Here is a 13,469-nt window from a genome sequence, read left to right on the forward strand (position 1 = left end):
CTTTCACACCTCTTACAATTTTTGAAAGCAATTTCTTTTGATAGCCATGAATGATTCGATTTGGTTACACAATGATGGTATGGTTTATTCCGCTGTATGATTGACACCGTGGAATTTGAAACGCCAGCATATTGCATTCATCGCGAAACTAAAGCCAGAAACGCGATACGCGACTTCTGATTCGGCAGTACTTAATTACTGGAATTATTTCTTCATTACCCCTTCATGCCCAGAGCGCTCTCCCCTTTTTGTCGCCGCACAAAATACCTCGAACTTTGAAACCTTACGCTCTTCAAAGTTAACAGAGACCGTTGCCTCGTTCGAAGAATGGCGGAATCCTTATAATGCAGGTTGTATACGAAACTTGTTTGACCAGAATTGAGGAAAAAAAAAAGTGGCGGGTGAGTTCGCCTACAATAGCATTCCGCTTCGGCCCGCCTGCGATCCGCCCCCCGGTCCCCCCGCGCCCCGGCTCCGCGCGCCCGCCGCCCGCCGCCCGCCGCCACGCACAGTCCGCGGCGGGGCACCGGCGCGTGTTGTGCTTGCTGAACCCACTAGACACACAAAAACATAAGCAATTCCTTACTTCAAGTCTATTGTAAACAGAGCATGTAATTCTCGATCACTTTCTATAAAAACAAGCGTTTCGACGTGCGGCGTCCTACTCGATATTCGTAGTAGAGTGCACTATTAATGCATTTGCATTGCATTGTTACTGTGTGAAGTGTTACCATCGCTCCAATTATTCGGCGTTATCGATTTTACATTCACTCACCCCGAACAGCTGTTTGGGCATGCGGAAGACACCGGATTGTTGTGTATTTCCCAATTTATATAAAATAGTTTGATAGTCGTGCCGGTTGGAAGTGACAAAGAATGGTGGCGGTGTCGTAGTCACTGCTAAAATTGTGCCTTACAGCAGTGAAACAGTGATGTGAAGTGATATTAAACTCATCAGGTTCATTTGCTTGAAATACGAGTTTGCAAAAATCGCGATATTTCTGTATCCCTCTGGTCGGATGTGTCTCTGTGATTAACGGAATTTTGTGTAACATTACTGTGGTTTTCGCTTTGGATTTCCTATTCGGATGTGCAATAAGACCTGTTAATAAGGTGAGTGATAGTTTTAATTGGTATTTCACAGTGTAAAAGGGCTAAAATAACGTTAGAACGTCGTAGTTTCGTGAGCGGTTAAACGCAGTAGGCCTATCCGTCCCGCGGCAGAGTGAACGAACTTTACGCGTGCATGTGTAGGTCTAGTAGAAAATGTTCTAAATTCAAAATATTATTGCTTTTGTTTTGTCTATGGCACGAAGATTAAAAAAAGTTACGTTATGCCGTAAAGACAAATCTTAGTTTCTATGATAAAATAAGATGGAAACAACAAGATAGAGCCACTGTCTTAGATTTGTTTGTACAAATCTTCAGGAATGAATTTAATAAAATATATTTTCTGTATTTGTAACCGAGGCCAAATAATATAATTTAAAGTATGAATATAAAATGAAAAAAGTGCGAGCTAGCATAAATTAACGATAAAATAATTGCAACAAATACCTACACCTATTGTAAAAAACTAATTTTACTGTTCTATATCGATTTACTCCATTTGAATACGCATTGAAAACTGTATTGGGAAAATGATTTAGTAGAAAAAATGATAGCTGTGCACTTTTTAGTTATAATCCGAAGGTACCTACCTAGGTACTTGGTAATAACAAAAGAAAAACAATAAAATTCACATACACATAAAAATGTTATTTTTTATAGTTAAAAAAGAGGTGATAGGGTAATTAAGCCTATGTACGGCCTTGTAAAGAAATTGATAACCCTTAACGATTTTCAGTGTTCTTGCTCGATCGAATAATTAAAAATAAAATGCAATTTATATGGTAATCATTGTAATAATCTTAACATATTATTTAATGATAAATATTAGCATTTTGCAATATTACTGAAACTAATTTTTTGTTTATGGAAATTTCCTTATTCATGACCGTTATTTTTTTATTTACACAACTTTGTGTTTTGAACAAAAATGCACAATTAGTTGATAGCTGATATACCTATGAGTATTGTGGTGTTGGTTACAAGTTACAACCGCAATGTAAATTACTTCAAACAGCTGAGTTGGCGGATGGCTAAGTTTATTTTTAGCTCTTGTCACATATAAATGTTGGAGTAATCTAACCTTCGTTTATTCGTACTAAATTGAAAATCCTATTACAAAACGTTTCTATTCACGTAAAAACACCTAGATTGAATTGCAATTTTTTGTGTAGAATAAAAAAATTAATCTCTTGTAGTTAGTTACGTACGAAATGGCTGTTCGTAAAGACAAAGCCGCGGGCTGAAGCAAGTTTGAATTTTATTGTAATAATTGTTATATATAGTTTTACTAACACAACAAGATTATGCTCTCATTTTGAATCCCGGTACATGTCGATTGTATGTCAGCATAAAGGCTAATAGGTGTTTGTTCTGCAATCTAAGATACTTCTCATGCTTTCCCTTACATTCCAATCTTGTAGTTATGATTATCGAAAGAAAACATAGCATCGAGTTTATTGCACGCCTCATAAGCGAAGCGTTGAGGTGGGTACTACTGTCACTTCGCGCAAAACATCTGATTTTTCAAACTTAAAATGTCTTTATGTATCATACATTGCACTTGTAAGATAATACATACACACACATATTAAGAAAAAACACTATTTTTAACGTTCATGATATTTTTGATGTCATTTTTGTTATTTAAACTAGTTAAAAAACAGTTTAAAAAAGTTCTGTCTTGGACGTCCGTGTGTCTGTATGTGCGGATCCTTTTTCTTGTTAACACGATAGCGACCGAAATACTTTACTAATCGAGTCTTTTTTTTTCTCTTACGCTTGAGTATGCTCAGGAATAGAACCCTTTCATTTTTCAGGGTCTGATTCGATGTGGTTTAATTGTTATTAAATAAACAAAAATAATAATTAATAAATATTTATTAAAAAAAAATTATGAGGCGTGCACTTTTGGATTTTCCAAATTATTTTTAATTACATTTCTGACTTGAACTTTGGAGTGGTTGTTAACAACCAGTTTTCGATTTTCCTCTAAGGAATAAAATGTGGCGAATTTTAGATAAATTTAAATATATTTTGGTTATTGCCCGATTTGTTTCATTTACCCTATACATATTATGTAATATTTATTTTAATGTGATGTTTAGTAATTGTGTGTTGGTAATATTGTTTATACAATAAAAAAGAGAAGACAAATAAAAAAATACTGATATTAACCAGTTTTGTTAATTATTAGACGAAATGTATTGATATAGGTATTATTGGTATAATACACGGCAATTATAAAGTGAAATTATAGGTTATTTATACACGGCAATTCTCAAAGTGAAATCATAGCTTTTCTATACTAATTTTATAAAGCTGAAGAGTTTGTTTGAACGCGCTAACACCGGCTCGATTTGAAAAATTCTTTCGGTGTTAGATAGCCCATTTAACGAGGAAGGCTATTATAGACTACATAATATATATATCATCTCGCTAAGACCAACAGGAGCGGAGCACTGCGGGTAAAACCGCGGAGCACAACTACTAATCAATACTTCTACATAAGATTTAAAGAATAACTCATAAATGAACGTTCACGAATTCTATGAGTACCTGTTAGTGACGAAAGCTCCCAAGACGCAATCCTGCTTTAACCAAGATTAAGATGAGATGACTCCTAGTCTTCTAATGTGTATGTGGTTGTAACTCTAGATGCAATGAAGTCTCAAGAAGACAGAATAAAACTCAAACTATGCTTGTGCTAATTACCACATTAAATAACGTACTATCTACTGTCTGTATCACCCATGAACAAATGACTAGCAATATGCGAAAAGATGAAGAAATAAGATATGGATAGAAAATAGGTAGAGAAATATGATATTCGACTCTTAATCGCATATTTTTTCTCGTTTGCCGGTATTCTGTGTCCATATGATCAGCGTGTTGAGCTCTATTGTATGAAAATAGTGCCTAAAGAACATGTTAGAGGTAACCACACTTCATTCGAAGACTTTAGAAGAAATATTCGATAAACTTACGTGAATATCGCTGTTCAATGTAGGTCTCTGTTTTGAGATAAGCACAACAGCTATTCATCATCATTTCGATATAAATATATGCCATTTAGCTGGCGCTTGATCCATATTCGTATAATAAAGCTAATTACGTATAAATAGCTAAGCTAATTACGTATAAAGCTAGTTACGTACTACGTGTAGAACGACACATTTTGGATCTATATAAAGAATTTTAGTATCTAAATATTAACTCTGTATAAACAGATGATAATAGTTATCAACTGTTATAACCGCGACACGTAAAGATGCTTTGCTGACTATTTTTTATTTGAATTACTCTTTTTTATTTTTAACATTATCAGCATTTGTCGAAGGCGAAACTTTGCATATCAGTCCTAACTCCTACTGCTGTTCCTGGAATTGTATCCGGACGGATTCAAGAATTCTTCGTGTAAAGATAAAAATCCTTTATGATTCGGGTAGTATCTAGTATAGGTACATATACGACGTAGTATATAATACCTTTCATTCCGTTGTCCCACTTCGCACACAAAGATTTAGTCTATATTTGACCAGACCTTTTCCCTACCAGACTATCGATTTCCTCAGTACAAAGTCAGCTGGACCAGTTCGAACCGGTAAAAGTCAGGACCATTTACGGCGAAACAGAGGGTTTCATAACGCGTGATATAAGTTTAATTTTGGTTTTATTGCCGCGACATCCGGCCACCGTCGTCTAATAAAATACCAGTATTTCCCACGGTCTCCAAATGTTTTGTACACATTCTTTCGCTAATGCTAAAATGTTTGCGATAGCGGCTGATTACGGATTGTTTATGGTAATTACTTGCGAAACCGAGTTATTAGTGGCTTTCTTAGTTTCTTATAACGCGTGAGTCCTAGGTTTTTATGGAGAAAAATAATACTCACTTCATTGATTTTATCACAGAGAAATAAATTCGATTTATTAAACATGTGACATGCATCTGTTCGATCAATCATTTGAGAATGTATGATACGTTGAATTTTGATTAATTACTCAAGTCAGAGTACCGTACCTTTCTTTTTTCCCTTTTATCTTTCTTATGTCATTCTTAATGGGTATTTTTGTCTGCAACCCATCAATAATAACAATTAATCCTTTGGTCTTCTGGAAATGCTCCTTTGTACATAGTAAGAGAGCCTTGCAACATTGTGATTATGCAGGGTTTAATAGAGTTACCCGCGGCCCCATCATTAAAGCGGCTCGACGGAACACAGTGGGGTTTTAGTCGGTAAGAATCCGACATAACCCACGGCTCCTTCCCCGGGGGCTGTGGGTATCTTTGGAAGATTTCCCCACTATAAAAAAAAAAAAAAAAGGGTTTAATAGAGTGAAGACTGTTCTACTTGGTTGTAAAGAAAACCTAATCCGACCCGCCAAGAGAATCCAGGACAGAATTTAATTTATGTTGTATTAATTTATGTGTTTATCACGGGTATGTGTATTGTTTAGTTGAAATAGGTAGGTATATATGGCTTTCGCAAAAGTTCGATACGTATGATAGTTATGGCGCATACTTAATAATTTTGACTATTCTAGCCTTCACCAAGCCTTGTGCTGATATTAAAATAATTAAAAACAACGTTTGGCACTCGGGGACTTCCGCGTTAAATAATTAACACTATCAAACTGTAACTGTATTCAAATTTACAATCATACATTCATTCACTTGTATTTGCGCTTTAGTAAAGCTCCAGCTAACCGGTTTTTCTGACTTCGTTCAAGAATTACTTCTAAATTTCGGCATAAATTTATCATGAATAATTATATGCATAACATAATTCTTCCTCGTCACTTTGTTTGATCGTTTTTTAATGTTTATTTAACTCATTCAAAAAAATAAACGAGTCGGGAAAATTTGTTTTTTTGTAAAAGTTATGCATGCAAGTTGTCATGCAGCGTGGCTGTCTAGACGTGCCTTTTCGTAATCTTTACGTAAACTGTTAACTCATACGTATAAGTAATTAAGTAATTAATATTCCATAATTACTATAAAATTATGAGGTTATCCATACTAATATTATAAATGCGAAAGTAACTCTGTCTGTCTGTCTGTTACTCAATCACGCCTTAACTACTGAACCAATTTGCATGAAATTTGGTACAGAGATATTTTGATATCCAAGAAAGGACATAGGCTACTTTTTATTGAGAAATATGTACCACGGGCGAAGCCGGGGCGGACCGCTAGTATGAAATAAAATGGTTTGGAATAACTAATTAGGTATTTTTAGTTTATTAATTTGCTGAATATCGAAGAAAAGTTGTAGGTATTCTGGGATGTACACATTTTCTTTTTTTGGCGAATTGTATTATTAGGTATTTCAACAGATTTTCTTTCACAAAAAGGTCTTTATGGAAAAACTGATAAATATCAGGAAAAAATCTAATTAAAACTCCGACGTCTGTGTTAGTTCTGACTTATTAAACCAAAAATCAATCTAATTCGGATCTTCTACAAAAGTAAGGATGTTGGCCTTTGAACTTTCGACTGTCCTTTATTAATTTCATGGATTTCTGTTTCCCTGGTAACTGAGGGCTGGATTTTATAAACTACCTAATTTTATAGTAGAAAAGTTTGAATGTTTGTACGGATTTTGATGAAACTTGGCAGTGTATTTATTACCTTAAAGTTTTCAGAATATATGTACAACACAAACTATAGAAATACCAGCTTTTGCCTGTGGTTTTGTCCGTCAAACTGCCCATCAGTAGCGCGCTAATCGAAAAAAAACTAAAAAGTCTAGTCGTTATTCGAGCAGACCTAAAAAACAAAACTGACGATATAGGTATTTCCGTTTATAATTAAATTTCATTGCACACATTTGTTCGCCATATGTCCATTGCTTGGTTAATACTTCTGAAGATAATAAAAACAGTACGAAATTAATTAATACTAAAACGCGAGTGAGTTTTTCGTACTTCCAATAAATGCAAGAATTTGAGAGATTGTTTATCTATAACTCACGTGAAAACTGCCAAATCGTTTTAGGTTAGGTTCGGTTTAAACAAATACGATAAATCTTTGTATGATAGCTTTTACGCGAGTATTCACTCGATTGTTACTTGGGTAAATAAAATTATATCTAACTATATGTTATTACGATACCATAATCCTTAGTTTTTCCGTCAAGTGAAGTCCCATGTCCCCAAGTGGGGTAAGGGGTAGATGCATTATGCATACATCTGTTTCACTGATCGATTTTCTTTAGGGACAAGTAGGTGATCAGCCTTCTGTGTCCTACCAGACCGAGACATTTTTTTTTCTTCGTCTCCACCGGGAATCGAACCCAGGACCCCTCGGTTCTACGCTCACGCGTCAACCACTGTACCAAGGAGGCGGTCGAGTTTTTCCGTCGAGTTTTTCCGTCAAAGAAATACACAAATAGAATCAATAATTTTTCGTAATATTAACAGCATTTTGGAGTGTATTCTTTAGTAGTCATAGTGTAGAATCATATTTGAGATACAATACAGAGTCTGCTTTTCTGTACCAATTTCGTAATTCTTTTATAATTCCTTTCTTAGGTAAATAAAAAGACCAATGCATGTTGCACTCTTTAATCTGACTGGCAGACTGACAGATTTACTGATTGGCTTTGCACTTTTTTTTGGTTTCCTAAGTGACGTAAGTTAGTATATGCGGCTAATTCATTCATCAAGTGGAAAAAATCCTTCAGTTTTATGAAATCTTGTTTTTTCTACTGACCTAAAATCAGCGTCTCTTCATTACTTTATCGATAGAATACCTAAAGGGAATACGTCAATAAGTTCATATTCTTCTCTTTAATTAAGAGAAAAGATCATTGCGATGAAAATACATAACTGATACTATGTTAAGGGGGCGCATAAAGCAAAATAACCAATCTTCTATTAGATGATACGTGTAATATGCAAGACCAAATCTAAAAAATAAAATATATTATATCAAACTAGATGATATGTTCAACGATTCTGTTTAATCAAAAACATAAAATATTAAAATTTACTCGATAAAAAAAAATCACCAAGTTAGCTCTAATTTTCACACTTTTACGTTTTCTACTTGACATGGTAATACTTATTATGATTTTTTTTTCATAAACAATTATATTAAAACATTTGCAAGATATTTGTCAGAGCATTTTGTGTAATTACTTTTAGTTTTGGTTTTATCTGCGATAAACCACTTTTGGCGCTCTTTTTTTCTCGAGATAAACGTTTGATTTTGTCACGATAAAAGTGGTTTATCGCAGATAAAACCAAAACTAAAAGTAATTAAACAAAATGCTCTGACAAATATCTTGCAAATGTTTTAATATAATTGTTTATGAAAAAAAAATCATAATAAGTATTACCATGTCAAGTAGAAAACGTAAAAGTGTGAAAATTAGAGCTAACTTGGTGATTTTTTTTTATCGAGTAAATTTTAATATTTTATGTTTTTGATTAAACAGAATCGTTGAACATATCATCTAGTTTGATATATATTTTATTTTTTAGATTTGGTCTTGCATATTACACGTATCATCTAATAGAAGATTGGTTATTTTGCTTTATGCGCCCCCTTAAGTATTACTAACTATAAGTTATTAAGCTAGCTTTTCATGTTAAATGTTAAGGGTTATAAGATGTTATCTCTACATTTACTTAAATAAATACACAAAATAATAAAATGATCAATTAAAAAACTCGACACTTACAAACCCTTTTAAAACAAATCTCTCTAATAGGCGCTTACATTTTTTTCTTACTTTGGCTTAGCGATTTTAAATGAGTCCTATAACAGGCTTTAAAACTCCATTTACAAATTGAAGCTTAACTTAAGGACGAATACCGTAATCGGCCAAGATGGACATTCTCAAGAAACAATACGTTAAAAGGATTTTAAATCAGCGCTGTTTTTTTCCTTGCCATGTCTGAAAACGGGAGGATCGTGGGAACTGAATGGATTCTTAAAAACAAAGCTTATATTGAATTGAATTATTTAGTTTTTTCTTTCATTAACTATTTGCGAACATTATTTGATTCCTGTACTTTCTTTATACATATCTACAACAACATTATTTAAAGATAAAATTTGATCGTTCATAAGATTTCCAGTATATTTGTTATAGAAAAAGTCTCAAGTAGAAAGTATAAGCTGAGTAAAATAGGCAGTATTGCACGACTCATGATGCGAAGCATCAGAGAGTGCTTTACGATCGAAAAATTTTTTTCGCCTCATTTTTGCAGCTATTCTTATTATTATAGCCTTGTTAGTTCACGGAATCAATATAATATTTGGAATATTTTGCATACTATTGTCGAGATAATTTAATGGAGAATAATCCCATACTTTTTAAAAATTGATTTACTTCAATAGAATTGGAAAAAACACCGAAATAGGTCAAAAAATTTTCCTGTCCGTCATGTGTGAAACATGAAAACACTATAACTTGTGAAAAAATCCATCATTTGAGTTAATTTTTTTTTTAAATATTCTAATCGACGATTGTAGGTCACTGCATGCGAATGATTAATTAATTCAGTGTCGTTTAATTGCAATTAATAAAAAACGAAAACTACAATAAGTTTTTTTTATTTTTTATTTCATAATTAAATGAGCATTATGAGTCGTGCACTTTTGGATTTTCCAAACTTTATTTTTCATTTTGTTGCCATCTCGACCAACCCGGGCAGAGGTGAGCGGCTGGCAACTAATAATAGAAATACTCTCTATCCTCGAAATTAATATTTCTTTATAGTTATTTATATTTGATTAGATCTTTATCAATCATTTTCCAAATTAATAGTAGTAGGTAGATACATAATATAATTCGCAATTCGATTATTCTTGTTGTTGTATGTTTATTTTCATGTTCGACTGTTGCTAAACAATCATCATCAAAAAGAAGCAGAGCAAAAGAAGTAGAAGCATTCGAATTCGAAGACTTTATTCGAATGTACCCTATTCAGTTTAGGTTCTCGAACATGGGACTGGAACATGTTTCCTGAATCTGTGTTCCCCCACGAGTACAATATGGTCTTCGAGAGATTAGTGAACGGGTACCTTCTAGGGAAGCGCGTTCCATCTTAGACCACATCTTTGCTTACCAGCTGACGAGATATTGGTCAAGCTTGATCAATATCTCGTCTAGAGAAGGAATTAACTGTATGTATTATAACCTACAGTTAATATTCTAAAGCTGAAGAGTTTGTTTGACCACGCTAATCTCACGAGCAACGGCTCCAATTTGAAATATTCTTTGAGTGTTAGATAGCGCATTTAACGAGGAAGGCTATAGGCTATATATCATCACGCTATTACAAATAGGAGTGGAGCAATGCGGGTAAAACCGCGGGGCACAGCTGTTCATAAAAAAGAGCTCATAAAACATTAGACTCAATACGTATCTAATCTTAGGCCCATTAGACATACACATATAGTGCTTGGAGAACAAACTAGAAGTTTAACTGCACAGTATATCAAATTTTAGTGTCCATCCATTAGGATTGGACTGTAATTAAAGATAGCTGGCCTATAGACTGGTCTTTTATCTGCAAGGGAAAATGTCAATTCTGTAGTTGTTTTTAGCTAACTATAATTATTATGTATAATTATATTTTTGTTTGAAAGTTCGTTCAAGGTAAATGTTCACAATTCACATGCACAAATATATTATTTGGTGGATTTGTACGATCATATAGTACCTATTTTGTCTTTATCGCGTATTTTACTGTATGTATGTATGTATATGTTATGTTTGTGGAATTTTAAATAATATGGGTTTCAATTCTTTCTTATTAGTGGTTTGAAATCAATTGCTACTTTTTAATTTCACAATTTGCATCAAAACCGCACTTAACTACATTATAGGTACTTTATAATGATAAATAAGTACTAGTTATATCCGAATAAATTTATTTCAATTGCTTGGTTTAAATTCATAGTAACCAGTCTCGACTAATTTGCATTTCCGATCAGATAATACAGGTAAATATATTATGTAGGTACCTTGGTTATGCTGTAGGTATTTATTATAGGGTTTTTAGTATTTAAAAATATTATTAGTGAAAGTCAGTTTTGATTGCGACAAGACAATCGCTGAAGCAAATTTGATGAATTGAGGCTTTCAGACAAATTAAGAAATGGGGAATATTTGTTCAATACCACACATTTTTTAAAGTTTATTTCATACTTTACAAAACATATTTCCCTCAGAAATGAAATACATACCAAATAGGCATGAAGTAAATAGCTATTACATACAAATACCTATACCTATTATAAAATATATAAGTTGCATCAAAAGCGACTGCTCTATACAGTGGCTAAGCACAAGTTATTCTAAGCTCTGTCAAACTTTTATACCAACATTATCGGTCAATTAGGGAAAGCTGGCATGTTCACAGTACTCACACTTATGCAATTTCACTTACAGTATGTTCAAAAATAAATGCGACTCTAGTTTCATTTTAGACTTGAATTGTAAAATGAGTGCGTTGTAGATATATACCTATATATATATATATATATATATATATGCAAATATAATTACTTATGAAAGCTCTCATAATTTACCTGTAAAATTATAATTTAAAAGTAAATCAATTGATGAAGTTAATTATTTATTCTAATAATAATCAATTGGATAAAAGTATTAATAATCATTCAATTATCAAATAATAATTAAATTCCTGACTTTGGTCGAGTAAAGATATCTAAGAAATATTATATTTGTATTAAGTACGTAATAGCTACCAATACGCGCTAACAAATATGTGTTACATGTTTATTGTATAATTTTCGCATTATTGGTTTTAAACTCAAACTCAAACATTTATACAATTAGACTTCTTCTAGAAGCACTTTTGAATCGTCATAACAGTTTAACAGTTTTAACATTTACCACCAATTCAGAAAGCAGTATCTATAGAGAAGAAGAAGAATCTATTTAATCATAATCGTAATCTTCTACTTCACTGTAACTTTCATCGCTCGAAGAACTTGATGTTTCGTTGTCGGAATTTCTTAATGTTATTATAAATGAGTCAGTGTAATTATCTACTTTTGGTTCTAATTGAATATATTTTTCCTCATGTTCTCGCGTCTTTCTCCAAACGTCACTAAACATATCCAGACTAATAGCATTTGCTTCCTTTCTAAATAATTCTTCCACAGTTTTCAAGTTAAAGTTCACATTTTGTGATGCTACTTTCCCTTTAATTATGCCCCATAGTAACTCTATTGGGTTGAGTTCTGGATGGTATGGTGGAAGGCGCAATACACTATGTCCATGATCTTTGAGGATTGCATCAAGTAGGTAAAAATTGTGTATAGTTTGGCTTATTTTTTTTAATAATGTGATAACTCTGATTATTAATTAGTAATTTGATTTTTGAAAAAAAAATGCCGATTTTAGTCAAAATTTATATTTTTCTAACAAGATCCTTATCATCCAAATTTCCACCTTGGTGAGAAAAATTGACATTTCTAATGAAAATGAACAAAAAATTAAATGATTTTATTAAATACTGTAAAATAGTCTATAATTCTTCCATTTACTGTATCACAAAATTCTTCATAGATTTTTAGATATTCGTACTACACCAATTACATCACCCTGTATTTATAAACAATTGCAAAATATGACACATACATAGGCCGGGAGATACTGACACAAAATTTCGGGTCATTTGTAACAGAATGGCGGTTCTACAGAGGTCTTATTACGCAATGACTAAAAGAAAAATGATGGTCAGAACTCAGAACGCTGGTGCCGGCGGACTAGTCGCGTGGGCGTTAGTCGAACTCGTCGGATGAATAGCGAAAGTCAAACGATTTGTAACACAAAAATTTTAGAATTCACCGATAGCCCATAAAAAAGATGTAGGCGGTAGTGTCATGCCATACTTTTCCGGTGTAACTTACAGCCCCCCATACCGACGCGATGCGTTGATTAAAAAAAAAACAATTCAAACATTTGTACCAGGCTAACTTTTGCACAGGTAATCATCATCGTGCAGACATTTACGAAAATCGCCATGCCATACTTTTCGGACGATTCCAAATGGTCGCCATACCGCCGAAAATCTGCAAATTTTTTTTTTGTAAAAATTGTAACAGACAAATGACTCGAAATTTTGTGTCAGTATCTCCCGGTCTACTACCACCCGATTTGTTTTTGATTGTGTATGACCGTGAATTGACCTCTATTTGGATGCGATGGGGGAAGCGCGCCTGCGGTACGCCTGCGGTACGCCCGCGGCGCAACCGTGGCGTGCCGCCTCGTCGCCTTTCCAAAATTCTTTCATACAAAATGTATAAGAAGGACGTGGTGCAAAACAGATTCAAGAGGTGCGCTTATGGCACGCCCGCGCCCGCGCCGCTT

General features: G+C 33.5%; 1 protein-coding gene across 1 annotated transcript in view; it reads left to right on the top strand.

The window, feature by feature from the left end:
• Positions 1-503: 503 nt before the first annotated feature.
• Positions 504-13,469, top strand: part of wge (BAH domain and coiled-coil containing protein winged eye) — a 90,078-nt gene continuing 77,112 nt past the window's right edge. Inside the window, exon 1 of the mRNA XM_090104926.1 lies at positions 504-1,113. The gene's annotated coding sequence lies outside the window, so the exon portion shown is untranslated. The remainder of the gene's footprint in view (positions 1,114-13,469) is intronic.

This window comes from Colias eurytheme, chromosome 8 (assembly GCF_061535395.1).
Source record: "Colias eurytheme isolate Ceu_HAF_F1 chromosome 8, ilColEury1 Martin Lab GWU primary, whole genome shotgun sequence".
Lineage (NCBI taxonomy): Eukaryota > Metazoa > Arthropoda > Insecta > Lepidoptera > Pieridae > Colias > Colias eurytheme.